Raw genomic sequence first — 18,663 nt, 5'->3', positions numbered from 1 at the left:
TGTTAGAGTCAACTAAGTCTCTGTCATGAAGTCATTCTAAGTGTGTGTTGGTTCAAATACACAGCCTCAAAATTGATGTAGCAAAAATTGATAGAACTACTCAAACGATGTGGATGGTCTGAATTGCAATGGGCTGTTTATGGAATGGAACCACCACTTGATCCAGTTTTCCCACTCCTTGGCATATACCCAAAGGACTTAAAATCAGCATAATACAGTGATACAGGCACATCAATGTTTATAGCAGCTCGACTCACAGTAGCTAAGCTCTGGAACCAATTGAGGCACCCTTCAACAGATAAATGGATAAGGAAAATGTGGTATATATACACACAATGGAATATTACTCGCCCTTAATGAAGAATGAAATTATGACATTTGCAGATAAATGGGTGGAGCTAGAGAATATCATGTTAAGCAAAATACGCCAATCCCCCCAAACCAAAGGACAAATGTTTTCTCTGATATGCAGATGTTAACACACAACAAGGTAGGGTAGGGAGGGGAAGTACAGAAGTTCATTGGATTAGACTAAGGGGAGTAAAGGGAAGGGTGGGGGACTGGGAGTAGGAAAGACAGCAGAATGAATGGGGCATAAGTTTCCTACGTTCATATGTAAACACACAACCAGTGAAACTCCACATCATGTTCAACCACCAGATGGGATCCGAATTGGAACGGGCTGCACTCCATGTATGTGTAATATGTCAAAATACACCCTACTGTCATGCTCATCTAAAAACAACAAATTAAAAAGAAATGTGCTGTTTATGTAAAATGCTCTGCAGACAGGGAGTCAAAAATAACGTAAAATATCTTATCTTAGACAACTTCACCACTAAAATGTTTTTTTTTTTTTTAAAGCACGTCTTTAGCAATGAATGACTCAGGAAGACAAAATGTCAACAGGGAAGTAACCGAAGAGCCCCATGAACAAGCTCCATCTCCCGGCCACATATACGGAAAGCTGCTGAACCCCGTGATATGCATTAGAAGGTGCTGGGGAGCTGGGGAATGTAGATGGAGCAGCTATGGAAAACACCACATACCTCCTCCAACAATTAAAGCCATCCCCGTAGGATCCAATGATTCTCAGATACCCCCAGCAGGACCGAACAGGTGTTCACACCTGTGGTCTTGGCAGTCTTACAGCATCACCCTGTCTATGGATGGATAAATGGATAGAAATGGGCTATATTCACACAATGGGATAGTGCCCAGCTTTTAAAAGGAGGGCAGTTCTAGCTGGGTGGGGTGGCATATGCCTGTAGTCCCAGCTTCTTGGGAGGCCAAGGCAGGAGGATGGGTTGAGGCGCAGCGTTTGAGGCCAGCCTGGGCAACATAGTGAGGTCCTCCATCTCTAAAAGAAAACCCCAAACCAAAACAAGACCAAAATCACTCTCATTCTGCAGAGTGAGATAAACCAGTCTCAAAGGGACAAATCCTAGTGATTCCATTCACGGGAGGCCCCTGGAGTCCCAGATCCATAGAGACAGAAAACGGAAGGGTGGGTGCTGGGGCTGGTGGGAGGGCTTGCAGGGTGTGGGACGGTTTCTGCACAGGGTGGGAGAAAGTCTGGAGATGGGCGCCCAACAGTGTGGAAACGTGTAACACCAGAGAACAGGGCGCTCAACGATGGTTAAAATGGGAAATTTTATGTTAAAACTACATTACATAATTCAAAATACCTAATTTAGAATTGCTTAGGGAATATTTACAAAGCTTGACCCCGCACTGGGCCGTAAGTCACACCACTACCAGAGGGATCCGTACTAGACTACGTACGGTCCCTATGAGATCAAAGGAGGAATCCAAATGTGACGAGGAAATAAGTAGAAACTTCATCTAAACAAACAGAGACATTCAGATGCTCTTTAAATAGGAAAAGCAAAGTGTCCAGTTCATCGTCTAATTCAGCAGTTCTCACAGGGGTGATTTTGTCCCCCACCCCAGGAGACACCCCTGGAGACCTCTGGGGTTGCTACGAGGGGCAGGTGCTGGAGCAGGTGGAGGCCGGGACGCAGCTCAAGGGCAGCTCCACCACGGGGTGACCAGGCCCCACACGTCCACCGTGCTCCCAAGTATCCACCTGTCTAGAAAGGGGGTTCAGTCTATGTTGTTGCTCGGGTGACCAATTAGGAGAAGCAGAAGGCAGGTGTTTTCAGAGAGCAAAGTTGGACACGCCATCTGACCAGAGTCCCAGTGTGCCACGGTGCCTGAGAGGACATCCGCAAGTCCCTCTCAGGATGAGAATGGTGCCGACCTGATGCCTACCCATGCGGAGGTTGGGGAGGCCTTGCCTTCTTTGCTCTTCTTTCTTTTCCCTCCCCCTCCCCCTTGTTAAATCAGCCCTGGGGTTTTCAAGGACAATGTGGGGATTCTGCTCTTTAGCACCAGGACTCCACAAACAGGTCTGTACCGGTTAATTTGAACGGTCAACTTGACTGGATTAAGAGATGCAGAGGGTTAAGAGGCTTCTGGGTGTGTCCGTGACTGGGGGGGGGGTCTAGGAATGACTGCCTGTGGGATGGACAGCCACTGAAAAGGAGACCCTCCCTAAGTGTGGGCAGCACCGTCCGACAGGATGGTAGCTTGGGTGGAATAAAAGTTGGAAGAAAACAGAGGCCTCAGCAGCGGATGCAAGTTCGGTTCTTCGTGGATGGGCTCTCGATCGCTGCGTGGTCATCTGAGGACATGGGACTCGCACTCCTTCACTCTTCCAAAGCGGGCTCTGCCAGTGATTCTCCAGAAGCCTACGGTCTCAGAGAGGGCAGCACTGCTGACCCCTCCTGTTCTGGGCCTCAGCCTCTTGGACTGCGCAGCTGCCCGTTCTTCCAGCTGTCCAGCCTGCAGACGGCCGCTGCGGACTCTCCAGCTACTGGTCACAGAAGCCAACCTAAAAGGCCCCTTTTATAACTTGTACTTTGGTTGGTTGATTTTGCTCCTCTAGAGAACCCTGACTAACACAGGGTATGGAAAGCTCAGAACTTTCAACGTGGAAAAGAAAAAGGAAGAAAATGCTCATTAACAAACAGCCCAGGGAACAGTGTTCAGAGAGACATTAAGGAAGTCCCCCATTGAAGGGAGTTGCACTGCGTTTCGCCATGTTGTCAAAATACCAGAGCTGTCCAATCTGCTCTGTGGACCCAGTGGGACCCACCAAGGTTTCCTCTGAGCTGGACGAGCAGAGCAAAGGGCCGTGACAGTCCTGAGGACGAGGAACAGGAAGGGCTGTGTGTTCTAGGACGTGTGGTGTCCCCTGCGTTCATGATGACAGAGTGCTTCTGGCACAGGGTGGACACACTGGCCAAGGCCACAGGACAAGTCTGCCTAGCTTCCTCTTGGGGAACGAAGGATGATCTCGGGGTCATCCTTGTCATCGGGATGATAGTAACACAACAACCTGCTGCCTGCCCTCAGTTAGATGGAAATCGGGAAGACATATGGTAGCTCCCTTTTTGGCTTTGAGTTGTACAGATTTCAACTTAAAGTTGAGGTGCATCCTTCAAGGGTCGGCTAAAACGTGAGTTACTCATTATCTTTAGCCTCAAATCGATGGCTGTTAAGAGTTCTATTTAACACATATGCATATTCCTCCATTCATTGCCTGTCCCCCCATCTGCATAGCCATCTACCCACCACAAAAGCATCCATTCCCTCCCAACCGCACGCTCATTCATTCATTCACTCATCCATCTGTCCATCCATCCATCCATCTGTCCATCCATCCACCTACTCAATTACTCACTCAGCTTCCCACCCTCCCATTTGTTAATCTATCCTCCACCCCCCATCTATGCACCCACCCAACCCCTCCTCCACTCTAACCCTCCCCCCCATTCTATACATCCATTCAAATGCTCATCCATCTGTCCTGCCTGTATGGTTTTGGAAAAGGGAACTTTCCACTACCTCCTGGTGCATAACAAATGACCTCAAAATTTAGTGACATAAAGCAAAGACAGCTTTATTTGCCCCCGGATCTGCCAGTGGCCTACAGGGCTTGGTAGGATGGTCAGCTTCCCCTCCATGAGTTGGGGCACTCGTCTGGGACTGGCAGAACTTTCATCCTCGTTCTCATGACTTTCACCCTCTAGGGCCTTTCTGTCCACCCGTCCTCTCCCAGTGGATGACCAGACTTCTTAACTTGGTCACTCAGGGCTCCAAGAAGGCAAAAGCAGAAGCTGATAGACCTCCTAAGACTCTAGAATCCACGAAACAGCCCCTCTGCCTCATTCGACCGGTCAAGGTCATGGTGCTTTCATTCCGCATGTGCTCTTGGAGAACCTCCTGCGTGTTGTCACTGTTCTGGGTTCTGGTCATGAGGGGGACCCTGCTTCCTTGCGCTCACGGCTTGTGGTGACTAGAGATTCCGTTCACTCCCATGTCAGGAGGGCCTGAGGTTTTGCTTTCTCACAGGCGACTTTTCTCCCCACCTGTGTTAGTCAACTTTCCATTACTGAGCAAACCACCTGAGATATCAAGAGAAGAAAGGTTTGTTGTGCCTTGTGGTTTTGGAGATTTCAGTACCTGGCTGGTCGGTGACTTGCTTTGAGCCTGTTTTGAGTCAGTAAATCAGGGGGAGCACGTGGTAGAGGAAGCTGCTCATAAGCATTCACCTGTTTAGAGATGGGGTTCATTTCATGGGAGCCAGGAAGTGAGGAAGGGGTCAGGAGCCCCAGGGACTCAGCACCCTTTCACTGGGCCCCACCTCCCTACCTCCCAACAGCACCATGGATTGGGGACACCATGCAGGACTCTGTGGGGAACACTCAACCAAAGCAGAGCAGCACCCATATAGAGTGTTCCTAGAACTGCTTTATCATAAAGGCCTTTTATGGTTTGGGTATGGTCTGAATGTGTCCCCTACAGTCATGTACCGGAAGCGGAATGCCCAGTGTGGCAATGTTGAGGTGGTGGAACCTGTAAGCAGTGGCACCTCATGGAAGGCTATCAGGTCACAGAGGGCACTGCCCTAAGACAAATCCTGGGCTTTGGGACTGAGGTAGTTCTAGTGAGAATGTGTTGTCGTAAGTGACATTAAGAAACTGAGTAGACACTTCACAGAACTAGAAATACAACTGATCAACAAATATATGAAAAAGTGTTCAGCATCTCTAGCAATTAGAGAAAGGCAAATCAAAACTACTGTAAGATTTCATCTCCCTCCTGCCAGAATGGCAATCATCAAGAATACGGGCCACGGGGGTCAAGATGGCGGGCCAGAGGGAGGCAGCATTCTGTGTGGCTCCAGGACCCAGATCTCACCTTGTCGGAATACCGCATCTCTGAGAGTGGTAGAGGACCCCTGTCCAGCCGCTCTCCGCAGAAATCACCAGTGCTGTAACCCTGCGCAGGGCCCCGGGCCTCAGGGTTCAACCAGGATGCCCGGTGTTCAAGCAGGACCCAAAGCCCGAAGTTCTAGCCCACACAAGGCTGGGCGAGCACCAGAGCAGAACCACCTATCAGCACATCTGCAGATGGCCAAGACCTCGCTGGGCTCCCACGCAGGTCACTCAGCTGCTTCCTACCCACAGCACAACGCCATCCCCGGCTCCCCCACCTCCCCAGGCTCCCCCCACCTCCCCAGGCTCCCCCACCTCCCCAGGCTCCCCCACCTCCCGAGGCTCTCCCCACCTCCCGAGGCTCCCCCACCTCCCCAGGCTCCCCCCACCTCCCCAGACTCCCCCCACCTCCCCAGGCTCCCCCCACCTCCCCAGGCTCCCCCACCTCATCAGGCTCCCCCACCTCCCCAGGCTCCCCCCACCTCCCCAGGCTCCCCCACCTCCCGAGGCTCCCCCCACCTCCCCAGGCTCCCCCACCTCCCGAGGCTCCCCCCACCTCCCCAGGCTCCCCCACCTCCCGAGGCTCCCCCCACCTCCCCAGGCTCCCCCACCTCCCGAGGCTCCCCCACCTCCCCAGGCTCCCCCACCTCCCGAGGCTCCCCCACCTCCCCAGGCTCCCCCCACCTCCCCAGGCTCCCCCACCTCCCAGACACCCCGGTGCTGAAAGCAGGCCGCCGCCATCTTGGCTCCACATTCTCGCCATTCAGCTGGGGGCAGTTCCCAGGTCAGATCTCCAGCGGCCAGGTACCAGGCTTCCAACCTTCCCCCCTCCCCAGCAGCAGTGACCCAACACAATAGCTGCCCAACACAGGTGTGCAGTGCGACCAAGGAGCCACCCACGGGAGCCCTGGGGTGAGAGGTTCCTCAATTGGGAACTGCCAGGGGAGAGGGAGATGGGGCTGAAGTCTGCAGCTGGAAAACCTCCGGGTAAGAGAGGTGATAGTACCAGGCACTCAAGTCATACCAGCGGTCCCAAAAAGAGACCCGTGAGGTCAGTCTCCCTGCAGGGCTGACGGTGCCACTCCCCCGACCACTCTTCCCACCGGGTACCTCCACCATCCCGAGGGCAGAGACACAGCTTACAGCAGACGACGCCACCTGCTGGAGGAGAAGAGAAGCAGCACAGACACGGAGCTCTACAGCTAGCTACAACCCTGGCTTCTCCCCCTCTATCCTCCGGCCCTCACACCCCAACATATGTGAAGCCAAGAACTTTGCATGAAACACGGCTTTGAGGACTGAGTCATCTGAATAGTATAATATAGAGGTGTTGTATATGCCTTTTTTTTCTTTTCCTTTTTCTTCTTTCATTTTTCTTTTTTTTTTTTTTTTTAGTTTTTTATTTATTTATTTATTTTTAGATAGACACAATATCTTTATTTTATTTTTATGTGGTGCTGAGAATCGAACCCAGTGCCTCACACATGCTAGGCGAGCGTGCTACCACTTGAGCCACATCCCCAGCCCCTTCATTTTTCTTTCCCCTCCAAATTTTACTGTTTTAACAGCCTCTATTTTTCTAAATACATAGGTGTGCTTGTCTTATGTGCTCTACTGTCGTCCCACATACTTGCCTACCCTAAATGACTTCCTGTCTATTCTCTTCCTACTAACCCTCTTCACTAGGTTTCCCTTTCACACTTCCTAAGATATATTAACTCTGTATCCTCACATCCTGTCTCCTCCGCACATCGTCCTAGGCCCCACCCCCAGTCACTGTCCACCATCGGAATCTGTAAACCTTTTTACAAAACCACTGATTATGTTTTAGATAATGATTGAATCCAACATTTCTGTACATTGAGACTAAGCTGTAAACGTCTTAATAATAACCAATTGTCATAAGTGGTATATTGTTGATATTAGGATCTGTTAACATTGTCCTTCCCCACAAAGGAGAGGTCTTGGAATCCTTCAAGAGCACTACAAACCTATAGGGTAAAAACAATAACACCCCAGACCCACAGAGCTGGAAAGGAAGACCCACCCATGAAAAGACAAGGGAAGAAAGTGCCCCAAACAAATGAGACACCACATCATTAGGATCATTGGCAGCCAGGAGGAATGACAGAGAAGGAGTTCAGGATGTACATGGTTAAAATGTTCTGGGAACTCAAGGAAGATATAAGAGAGCAAATACAGGCAGTGAAAGGTCACTTCATCAAGGAGCTACATAAACAATAACAGGAAGCAAAAGATCACCTCAACAGGGAGATAGAGGTGCTAAAAAACAAACAAACAAACAGAAATCCTTGAAATGAAAGACAATAAACCAAATTAAAAGCATAAAGGAAAGCACCACCAACAGAGTAGACCACTTGGAAGGCAGGACATCAGACAATGAAGACAAAATATATAATCTTGAGAAGAACATAGACCACTCAGTGATAAAGGTAAGAAACCATGAGCAGAACATTCAAGAAATATGGGATAGCATTAAAGACCATATTGAAGAGTTATCAGGATAGAGGAAGACATAGAGGTCCAAACCAAAGGAATGAGCAATCTACTCAATGAAATAATATAAGAAAACCTTCCAAACAGGAAGAATGAATTGTAAATACAAATTCAAAAAGACCACAGGGCACTGAATGTACAAAATCACAACAGATCCACACCAATGCACAATATAATAAAAATGCCCAACATATAGAATAAGTAAAGAAGTTTAAAAGCCATGAGAGAAAGGAATCGGATTACTTATAGGGGAAAACCAATTAGGATAATGGCAGATTTTTCAACACAGACCCTGAAAGCTAGAAGATCCTGGAACAACACATATCAAGATCTGAAAGAAAATGGGTTCCAACCAAGAATCTCATATCCAGCAAAATTAAGCTTTAGATTTGAAGACGAAATAAAAACCTTCCATGATAAACAAAAGTTAAAAGAATTTATAGCTAGAAAACCAGCACTACAAAACATCCTTGGAAAAATATTGCATGAAAACACCAATGAAAATCAGCAGAGGGAGGTAGTCCCTTAAAGGAAAAAGCTAATCAAAGAAGAAAATCAAGAAAAGTTAAATAACAAACATAAACAAATATGGCTGGAAATACAAACCATGTCTCAATAGTAACCCTGAATGTTAATGGCTTAAACTCACCAATCAAAAGACATAGGCTAGCAGATTGGATTCAAAAAGACCCAACAATATGCTGCCTCCAGGAGACTCATCTGATAGGAAGAGACATACACAGACTGAAGGTGAAAGGTTGGGAAAAATCATACCACTCACATGGACTGTGGAAGCAAGCAGGGGTTTCCATCCTCATATCAAATAAAGTAGACTTCAAGCCAAAGTTAATCAAAAGGGACAAAGATGGACATTAGGTACTGCTCAAGGGAACTATACACCAACAAGACATAACAATCATAAACATATATGCCCCAAAGTTGCACCTGTGTTCATCAAACAAATTCTTCTCAAGTTCAAGAGCCAAACTGACCACAACACAATAATCTTGGGTGACTTTAACACACCTCTCTTGCTGGGAGCCATTAGCCAAGTAAGTATGACAATTTCCTTGCCAGCGTACCCCATGTTGCAGTGACATTGAATGTACTTAACCTTGCTCAAGGACCAAGGCAGATTAGGGTGTTCCCGGTTTTAAGATAATCTTGTTTAGGGCGTTCCCAGTTTAGGTTCCAGGTTTAAGGTTTAAGATTATTCCTGCTGGGAATAGGGCGTATCCTGCTGCCTGAGTTCCCCTTGAGTTCTCACGGGATTCAGACAGTATATTTTGGAGATAGAAGCCCAGTGGAGGAATTTGGGAGAGAAGGAGGATTTGGGAAGAGAACGTGGATTTCCCCAGAACGTGATTGTAGACGGCTGGTGTGAGTTCGGGAATAAAGAGTTGCTGTTTGAATCTACAAGCTGTGTGGTGGCTCGTGATTGTGTGCCCAGCCAGACTGCGGCATTTGTGCCCAGCCAGACTGCGGCATTTGGTGGCTTGTACGGGGAACTTCTGAAGCTTGGAGGTAAGTGAAATTGCTCGCCCCTGAGGAAGAGCGAAAGAATGGGTGACCAACTCAAAAAACAATGTGTTATTGTTTTGATTTATCTTGTTTTTGTTTCAAGCTGCCTATCCCTAGAAATTTCTCAGGCAAACTGGAAAAAATGGTTGACTAAAGGTTTGAAGTTTGTCGGCCCTGAGGAAGAGAAAATTGATACAACGATTTTTTATTCCGTTTTTGTTTCATTCAGTTTCGGCTTTGTTTTGTGCTATCTTATTGGGTTGCGTTATCTTTATAGTAGATTAGAAATTAGTAAAAAACAAACCGAAAAGATGTTAAGTAAATTGTTAGAGGTTCAGACCATGGAGAAAGACATTTTAGATCAAGCAAAAGAGAAGGTCTCTCGAGCTAGTCAGACAGAGGAAGAAAATTTAAAGGAAAAGGGGTTGTTAGGAAAAAGGCCACAACAGGAGGCTGTTACTAACTCCATTTTATCACAAGAGGGCATAATTCAACCAACAGCCCCACCGATGGAGACAGCTGAGTGGCCCTCAAACCCCGTAGTTGATAAATGGGATCCTGAGACAGGACCTCAAAGATTAGCATGCCCTGTACTTGAACAGGCAGGAGGGCAGCGAATTCACCGTGCTTTAGATTTTAAAACAGTGAAGCAGTTAAAGGAGGCTGTAACAACCTACGGGCCCCAAGCTCCCTTCACGGTAAGCATGGTCGAGTCCATTACTAACTTGGACATGACGCCAGCAGATTGGGCTAGCATGTGTAAATCTGTACTAAATGGAGGACAATATTTGTTATGGAAGGTTGCCAATGAGGAATTTTGTGCGGAGACAGCTAGGCGAAATGCAGCAGCCGGTTACCCTCAAAGAAATCTAGATATGTTGTTAGGAAAAGGACCTTATGAGGGTCAACGGCAACAAATTGAATATGATCCTGCTATATATGCACAAATTGCTGCAGACGCAGTTAGGGCATGGAAGACTTTACAAGGACATGGAGATTTACAAGGTCAGCTATCTAAGGTAATACAGAGAGCTAATGAACCTTACGCTGACTTTGTAGATAGGCTAATTCAAACGGCTGCCAAAATTTTTGGGGATACAGAACAAGCAATGCCATTAATAAAACAACTGGCTTATGACCAAGCAAATCGTTGCTGCAGAGAGGTTATTAGACCATGGAGACATGAAGATTTAAACACATATATTAAATTATGTAGAGATATTAATGAACAAGGGCAAGTCTTGGCAGCTGCAGTACAACAGGCTTTAGATGCCAGGCCAAAAACATGCTATGATTGTGAACAAACAGGACATTTTAAAAGGAATTGCCCCATAAGAGGAGGGTTTAACAAAAGTAGGTATCAAAGGAATAGAATACCGGGTATTTGCCCACGATGCCGTAGAGGGAGACATTGGGCTAATGAATGCCGTTCTCAAACCACCATAGAAGGTACTCCCTTATCAAAAAACGGACAAAGACCAGGTATTTATCCAAGATATCGTGGAGAAAGGCATCAGGCTCCATTGCCAAAAAACGGACAGGGGGGCCCAATGCTCCGGGGCCCACAACCACAAATATACGGGGCAGTGGAGGATCCCAGCAACACCATCAGGGTAGTGCCCAGGACACATTGTCCATTAAATCCCTCATCAGACAAACCCGAGGGAGCGCAGGGTTGGACATCTGTGCCTCTGCCAGAGCAGTATTAACTCCAGAGATGGGAGTTCAAATCATTCCCACAGGAGTAAAAGGACCTCTTCCCCAAGGAACAGTAGGCTTATTATTGGGACGTAGTTCATCTACATTAAAAGGACTTATGATAAGTCCTGGGGTAATTGATCCCGATTATGTAGGTGAAATAAAAATTATAGCTAGTTCTCCAAGAGGTATATCAGTAATTTCACCTGGAGATAGAATAGCACAGTTGTTAATAATACCCAGCCTACATAATAAATTTCCTAGTCATAGTGTAGAAAGAGGTTCCAGGGGATTAGGCTCCACAGGTGTAGATTGGGCTATGTTGTCTTTAAATTTAGATTCTCGCCCAATGCTAAAACTAAATATTCAAGGTCATGAGTTTAATGGGCTACTGGACACAGGAGCTGACCTTAGCATCATATCTCGTCAAGAATGGCCAAAACATTGGCCATTACAACAAGCCACTCAAACGCTTCGAGGCCTAGGAGTGGCGACTAATCCCCATAGAAGTTCTATGATATTAGATTGGAAGGATCCTGAAGGATGTGAAGGAACTATACAGCCATATGTATTGGATCATCTTCCTATAAATTTATGGGGACGAGATGTCCTAGATCAATTAGGTTTGACGTTAACAAATAATATCAATCCTAATGTGCCCACTACTAGAGCTAGACAAGGCTTTAGGAAAGAAAAAAGATTAGGAAAACAAGGGCAAGGTATAGCAGCACCAGTACAAATAGATCAAGGAACAGACAGACATGGGTTGGATTTTCAGAAAGGGCCACTGAGACAATCAAAATTACTTGGAAATCAGAAAGACCAGTGTGGGTTCCTCAGTGGCCCCTGACTAAAGAAAAGATACAAGTAGCCCATGATCTGGTCAAACAACAATTAGCGGAAGGACATATACAACCTTCCATATCTCCCCATAATACTCCCATTTTTGTCATCAAAAAGAAATCTGGTAAATGGAGATTGTTGCAAGATTTAAGAGCCATTAATAATGAGATGGTTGTTATGGGACCTGCTCAATCAGGGATTCCTCAATTGTCTGCTTTGCCAAAAACCTGGCATGTTTTAGCTATAGATATTAAAGATTGTTTTTTTTCAATTCCAATTCATCCCGAGGATAGTCCACGTTTTGCATTTACTATCCCTGCATTAAATCATGAAGGTCCTGATCAGAGATATGAATGGAAAGTACTCCCTCAAGGGATGGCTAACAGTCCAACTATGTGTCAAATATATGTTAACAAAGCAATCCAGCCACTTAGAAATCAAAATCCTGAACTACAAATATTTCACTATATGGATGATGTATTATTGGCACATAAAGATAAAAACATATTGCTGGAATGTTATGCCACACTTACAAACTTATTAAAAAATTATAATCTAGAGATAGCAATAGATAAAGTACAATTAAATTTTCCAATTAATTATTTAGGAGTTCTACTATCCTCAACCATGGTCCGTCCACCAAAAATTCAAATACGAGTAGATCAACTCAAATCACTTAACGACTTTCAAAAGTTATTGGGAGACATAAATTGGATAAGGCCTTATTTAGGTATACCAACAGGAGAGTTGGGACCTTTATTTGATATTCTAAAAGGTCCATCAGATCCAAATTCACCCCGCATGTTAACTCCTAAAGCAAGAAAGGCATTAAAAATTATTGAAACATATATGGAAAACATACATTTGGATAGAATTGATATAAGTTTGCCTTTATTATTTATTGTACTACCAACAAAAAATATTCCTACAGGAGTATTTTGGCAAGAAGGTCCATTATTGTGGATACATTTATCTTATTCTCCTAACACTATTCTTACTAGGTATCCTGAGGCTGTAGGACAATTAATACTCAAAGGAATAAAAGCAGCGAAGGGAGTGTTTGGAATTTCTCCCAATAAAATTATTACTCCATATACTATGGATCAAATTGATGAGTTAGCTAATGAGTTAAATACTTGGGCAATAATCATGTGTAAATCTAATGTTTCATTTGATAATCATTTACCATCTAATCCTTTGTTGTCTTTTTGGTCTAAGCATCCTGTAGTTTTTCCTAAAATGACAAGAAAAACACCTATCATGAATGCTCCAAATATATTCACTGATGGGTCAAATAATGGTACAGCAGCAGTAGTTACCCCTGATCAAACTTTTACATTTTTAGTACCCAAACAATCAGCTCAAAAGGTAGAGCTTAATGCAGTTTTACAAGCTTTTGTGATGTTTAAAGATTCTGTATTTAATTTATTTTCTGATAGTCAGTATGTAGTTAATGCTATAGTATCTCTTGAAGATGCTGGTAGGATTTCCCCTTCTTCTACTGTTTTCTCTTTGTTTTCCACTATACAAAGTCTAATCTGGGACAGAAAAGATCCATTCTTTATAGGACATATTAGGGCACATACAGGATTGCCTGGAGCCCTTAGTTTAGGCAATGATTTAGCAGATAAAACTACACATGACATACATATTTTCTCTACATTTGAAGAAGCTACAAATTTTCATAAAAGGTTTCATGTTAATGCTAATACTTTACAAAAGCGTTTTAAAATAACTAAGGAACAAGCCAGACATATAATAAAACAATGTCAAAATTGTGTGACATTTTTACCACAAGTTAATCTTGGAGTCAATCCTAGAGGACTGATACCTAACCATATTTGGCAGATGGACGTCACACACTTGCCAGAATTTGGAAAATTAAAATATTTACATGTTACAGTCGATACTTCTTCTGGATTTTTGATGGGCTCCCTTCATGCCGGAGAAAAAACTAAAGATGTTATAGCTCATTGCTTACAAAATTTTGCCACTGTGGGCGTTCCTAAACAGTTAAAAACCGATAATGGTCCTGGCTATACCTCTACCTCTTTTAAACAATTTTGCTCATCATTTGGTATTACTCATATAACAGGAATCCCATACAATCCACAGGGACAAGGCATAGTTGAAAGAGCTCATCAAACTATTAAAACATACTTATTAAAGCAAAAAGAGGGAATTGGAAGGGGGTATATATCCCCCAAAGATAAACTTAAAATAACGCTTTTTACTCTAAACTTTTTAAATTTGGATTCATCAGGACTTAGTGCTGCGGAAAGGCATATGTATCCAAAAAATGTACATAAGCCTAAAGTACTTTGGAAAGATATTCTAACAGGACAATGGAAAGGTCCTGACCCAGTGATTGTCTGGAGTCGGGGGTCTGTTTGTGTTTTTCCACAGGGAGAACAGCAGCCCATTTGGATTCCAGAGAGATTAACTAAAACAGTTTCTACAGATCGAAAAGAAGATGATTTGACTCAAATCCATAACAGCTGATATCCAGAACTCCAGCTTGGCCATTCTTACATCTGCGACAGTGATTAACCAGGATGCTTTTTTCAATAGCTATTTTATTATTGCATTTTTCCACATCATAAGGTTCTATTTTTATTTTTTGAGCTCATACAAACCTAGGTTAATGTTTTTCTTATCAGTTTTATTTTTTGACTGTGGAGTTTTTAAACATTGCAATGGAGATTTCACCTAGGTAAAGCTACAAGGCCTTTACTATTTTCTTATGTGTTGTACGTTTGTGTACACTCTTGTGTTTTGTGTTGTATGTCTGTATGTGCGTATGTCCATATTTCTTATATGAGGAGCGCTCATGAAAAAATGGATCCGAATTATTATTATTTTTTTATTCACGTGATTTAAATGGTTTAATTTAAATTAGGTAAACAGCTGTTAAGGATTGTTTTTAAAGGTGGTTAACAGATCTGTTTGTTTACTAATTTAAATTAGGTAAAAAGCTGTTAAGGATTGTTTTTAAAGTAGGTTAACAGATCTGTTTGTTTACTTTCACCTTTCCTTTTCATTATATTTAATAATTCTTTTCAGGATAATGTCTCTTTAGCATCATTGCCAGAATTCCTATCTCCATCCCAGTGCCAGTGAAGAACTCAACAAGTAATGCTCAATCAAGGAGTTAACTTACTTTGGGAGGAAACGGATTTTGGGAGGAAATGGACATATTGATAGATTCCTCCGCTTTGAACTGCTTGCAGAACTTGCCTGGACTATGTAACTATCGTTTGGTGCAGCGAATTGTGGTAATGCTGGCATATCTTTGCTGATGGTGTCACCAGTGATGCAATTTTTCCCAAGGAGCCGTCAATTGGCTTGGTGTCGTGGCATTTCTGTATCCTCCTCCCTTCTGCTAGTGATGGTCTAAAATTTGGGGGCCAATGGCTTATGCTGGACCGGTAGTCAGTGACGGGTATGATCCAATTGCAGTGGTATCAACCTAAGACAGGAGGCTGACGCCTAAAGGTCAGTTTTCCGATGACGGGTAAGAACCATATGTTGAATTGGACAACCTACCAGGCACGGTCCATAAGCCACATTAACCTCACTCCCCCACTGGCACCAAGGCCAAATTTGGGGGCCAACAGAGGTGAGGCAAAGAACCTCACCCCCCCACTGGTGCATAGACCTATCCACAAGTATGGCTGTATGCTGGACCGGTAGTCAGTGACGGGTATGATTCAATTGCAGTGGTATCAACCTAAGACAGGAGGCTGACGCCTAAAGGTCAGTTTTCCGATGACGGGTAAGAACCATATGTTGAATTGGACAACCTACCAGGCACGGTCCTTAAGCCGCATTGCTTGTTGTTTAATTAATCAGAAGGGGGGAGATGCTGGGAGCCATTAGCCAAGTAAGTATGACAATTTCCTTGCCAGCGTACCCCATGTTGCAGTGACATTGAATGTACTTAACCTTGCTCAAGGACCAAGGCAGATTAGGGTGTTCCCGGTTTTAAGATAATCTTGTTTAGGGCGTTCCCAGTTTAGGTTCCAGGTTTAAGGTTTAAGATTATTCCTGCTGGGAATAGGGCGTATCCTGCTGCCTGAGTTCCCCTTGAGTTCTCACGGGATTCAGACAGTATATTTTGGAGATAGAAGCCCAGTGGAGGAATTTGGGAGAGAAGGAGGATTTGGGAAGAGAACGTGGATTTCCCCAGAACGTGATTGTAGACGGCTGGTGTGAGTTCGGGAATAAAGAGTTGCTGTTTGAATCTACAAGCTGTGTGGTGGCTCGTGATTGTGTGCCCAGCCAGACTGCGGCATTTGTGCCCAGCCAGACTGCGGCACTCTCTCACCACTGGATAGATCTTCCAAACAAAAGTTGAATAATGGAACTCAATAAAACAATCAATAACTTAGACTTAACTGACATATATAGAATATTTCAACCTGCATAAAGCAGATACACTTTCTTCTCAGCAGCACATGGATCCTTCTCTAAAAAAACCCATATACTATGCCACTAAGCAACTCTTAACAAATACAAAAAAGTAGAGATACTACCATGCATTTTATCAGATCATAATGGAATGAAATTGGAAATCAATGACAAAATAAAAATAAAAATTACTGCAACACCTGAAGACTAAACAATATGCTATTGAATGAACAATGGGTTGCAGAAGACATCAAGGAGGAGATTAAAAAATTCTTAGAGGTAAATGAGAACAGAGACAAAATATATTGAAATCTCTGGGACACTATGAAGACAGTGCTAAGTTCATTGAATGGAGTTTATTCCTTAAAAGAAGAAAAAGTCAACAAATAAATGACTTCACATTACATCTCAAAGCCCTAGCAAAAAAGAACAAATCAACAGCAAAAGCAGTAGAAGGCAAGAAATAATCAAAATTAGAGCTGAAATCCATGAAATCGAAACAAAAGAAACAGTTGAAAATTTGACAACAAAAAAGCTGGTTCTTTGAAAAAGTAAATAAAATTGACAGACCCTTAGCTATGCTAACAAACAGAAAGAGAGAGAGAACTCAAATTACCATACATGATGAAAAAGGTAATATCGGGGCTGGGGATGTGGCTCAAGCGGTAGTGCGCTCGCCTGGCATGCGTGCGGCCCGGGTTCGATCCTCAGCACCACATACCAACAAAGATGTTGTGTCCGCCGAGAACTAAAAAATAAATATTAAAAAAATTCTCTCTCTCTCTCTCTCTTAAAAAAAAAGAAAAAGAAAATATCACAACAGACACTACAGAAATACAGAAGATAATCAGAAATTATTTTGAAAACTTACACTCCAATAAAATAGAAGATATTGAAGGCATCGACAAATTTCTTAAGTCATATGATTTGCCCAGACTGAATCAGGAAGATATACACAATTTAAACAGACCAATATCAAGTGAGGAAATAGAAGATGCCATCAGAAGCCTACCAACCAGGAAAACCCCAGGACCAGATGGATACACAGCCGAGGTCTACAAGTCTTTAAGAAAGAACTAATACCAATACTCTTCAATTTATTTCAGGAAATAGAAAAGAGGGAACACTTCTAAACTCATTCTATGAGGCCAAAATCATCCTGATTCTAAAACCAGGCAAAGACACATCAAAGAAAGAAAACTTTAGACCAATATTTCTAATGAATATAGATTCAAAAATTCTCAATAAAATTCTGCAAATTGAATACAAAAACATATCAAAAAGATGGTACACCATGATCATGTGGGATTCATCCCATGGATGCAAGGTTGGTTCAATGTACAGAAATCAATAAATGTAATTCACTGCATCATTAGACTCAAAAATAAGAATCGTATGATCATTTCAATAGATGCAGAAAAAGCTTGACAAAATTCAGCACTGCTTCATGTTCAAAACACTAGAAAAACTAGGGATAACAGGAACATACCTCAACATCATAAAGGCTATCTACGCTAAGCCCCAGGCCAACATCATTCTAAATGGAGAAAAACTGAAGGCATTCCCTCTAAAAACTGGAACAAGACAGGGATGCCCTCTTTCACCACTTCTATTTAACATAGTTCTTGAAACACTGGCCAGAGCAATTAGACAGATGAAAGAAATTAAAGGGATACATATAGGAAAAGAAGAACTTAAATCACTACTATTTGCTGACAATGTGATTCTATACCTAGAAGACCCAAAAAGCTCCACCAGAAAACTTCTAGAACTAGTAAATGAATTCAGCAAAGTAGCAGGTTATAAAATAAACACCCATAAATCAAAGGCATTTCTGTATATCAGTGACAAATCCTCTGAGAGGGAAATGAGAAAAACTACTCCATTTACAATAGCCTCAAACAAAATAAAATACTCAGGAATTAACTTAATGAAAGAGGTGAAAGATCTATACAATGAAAGCTACAGAACCCTAAAGAATAAAATCAAAGAAGACCTTAGAAGATGAAAAGATCTATCTTGTTCTTGGATAGGCAAAGTTAATATTATCAAAATGAACATACTACCAAAAGCACTATATAGATTTAATGCAATTCTGATCAAAATCCCAATGGCATTCCTCTAGAAACAGAAAAAGCAATCATGAAATTCATCTGTAAAAATAAGATAAATAGAATAGTTGGGGCTGGGGATGTGGCTCAAGCGGTAGCGCGTTCGCCTGGCATGCGTGTGGCCCAGGTTCGATCCTCAGCACCACATACAAACATGTTGTGTCCGCCGAAAACTAAAAAATAAATATTAAAAATTCTCTCTCTCTGTCTCCCTCTCTCTCTCACTCTCTCTTTAAAAAAAAAAAAACAGAATAGTTAAATCCTTAGCAGGAAGAGTG

At 43.3% G+C, this 18,663-nt stretch overlaps 1 long non-coding RNA gene across 3 annotated transcripts; it reads right to left on the bottom strand.

The window, feature by feature from the left end:
* Positions 1 to 3,941: 3,941 nt before the first annotated feature.
* Positions 3,942 to 6,443, bottom strand: LOC124092214 (uncharacterized). 3 transcript variants are annotated; one of them, XR_006851560.2, is made up of 3 exons: positions 6,310 to 6,443; positions 5,269 to 5,474; positions 3,942 to 4,472 (listed from the first exon to the last, which is right to left on the bottom strand). It is a non-coding gene; the product is annotated as an uncharacterized LOC124092214 (long non-coding RNA). The 3 variants fall into 3 exon arrangements; XR_006851557.2 differs by having other exon boundaries at positions 6,186 to 6,439; XR_006851561.2 differs by having other exon boundaries at positions 5,269 to 5,436; positions 6,186 to 6,438.
* Between the last annotated feature and the right edge of the window lie 12,220 nt (positions 6,444 to 18,663).

This window comes from Marmota monax, unplaced genomic scaffold, assembly GCF_021218885.2.
Source record: "Marmota monax isolate L192 unplaced genomic scaffold, Marmota_monax_Labrador192_F-V1.1 WCK01_AAM20220418_F8-fsc00102, whole genome shotgun sequence".
NCBI classification, from domain to species: domain Eukaryota; kingdom Metazoa; phylum Chordata; class Mammalia; order Rodentia; family Sciuridae; genus Marmota; species Marmota monax.
The sequence above is the reverse complement of the archived record's forward strand: the minus strand, read 5'-3'. Positions and strand labels throughout refer to the sequence as shown.